This window comes from Trichogramma pretiosum, unplaced genomic scaffold, assembly GCF_000599845.2.
Source record: "Trichogramma pretiosum strain Unisexual culture from Peru unplaced genomic scaffold, Tpre_2.0 scaffold24, whole genome shotgun sequence".
NCBI classification, from domain to species: domain Eukaryota; kingdom Metazoa; phylum Arthropoda; class Insecta; order Hymenoptera; family Trichogrammatidae; genus Trichogramma; species Trichogramma pretiosum.
The window spans coordinates 197129-197743 of NW_019641611.1; the positions used below are offsets into that span (position 1 = coordinate 197129).

At 32.8% G+C, this 615-nt stretch overlaps 1 non-coding gene across 1 annotated transcript; it reads left to right on the top strand.

Moving 5' to 3' along the window:
- Positions 1-243: 243 nt before the first annotated feature.
- Positions 244-366, top strand: LOC111693604. Its single transcript, XR_002763448.1, has one exon. It is a non-coding gene; the product is annotated as a U4atac minor spliceosomal RNA (small nuclear RNA).
- Positions 367-615: the final 249 nt, after the last annotated feature.

Sequence of the window (615 nt, forward strand, 5' to 3'; positions counted from 1 at the left end):
ACACGTTTACAAATATTATAGTTTATGTGCAAAGCTTTTTACTTGTCAATTGTCAACCTAATTCAAGAATCATACTCTACTAGTACCCTCTGAATAGTTTACCTTCTGAGGGTATGCATTGACTCATGCGCTAAGGTAGATTCATCATTTTACCACCAGATGTCGAGAGGGACGAATTTCACTCTCCACAATCGAGTTGTCCCAATAAAGTTAGATATAGAACCGCTCTGCCCGTTTCAGTTTGACATCCTTGTCTAGGAGAGCATAGTATTCAATGATCGTTTGGAGAGGGTACTGATGCTGAAACCATGACAAATAAATGCCGCATCGTTGAGCATGTGCTCGATAGATGCAATTTTTGGGGAGGCCTCTTTACTTTACAAGAGGCCCGATAGCAAACGCAGTAATAAGAACATTTTAGAATTAATAATTTTTCGTTAATGATTTAATCTAAATGAATTAATCGTATTTTAGAAAAATTAAAATTTTTTTAATTTTCATTATGATTAGTGATAATCATCATAATTAAAAATACGACGTAAAGTAAGGATTCAAACATTAAAAAATAAATTATACTTTAAACTATTACAGGTTAATCAACGATAAATATCTAAG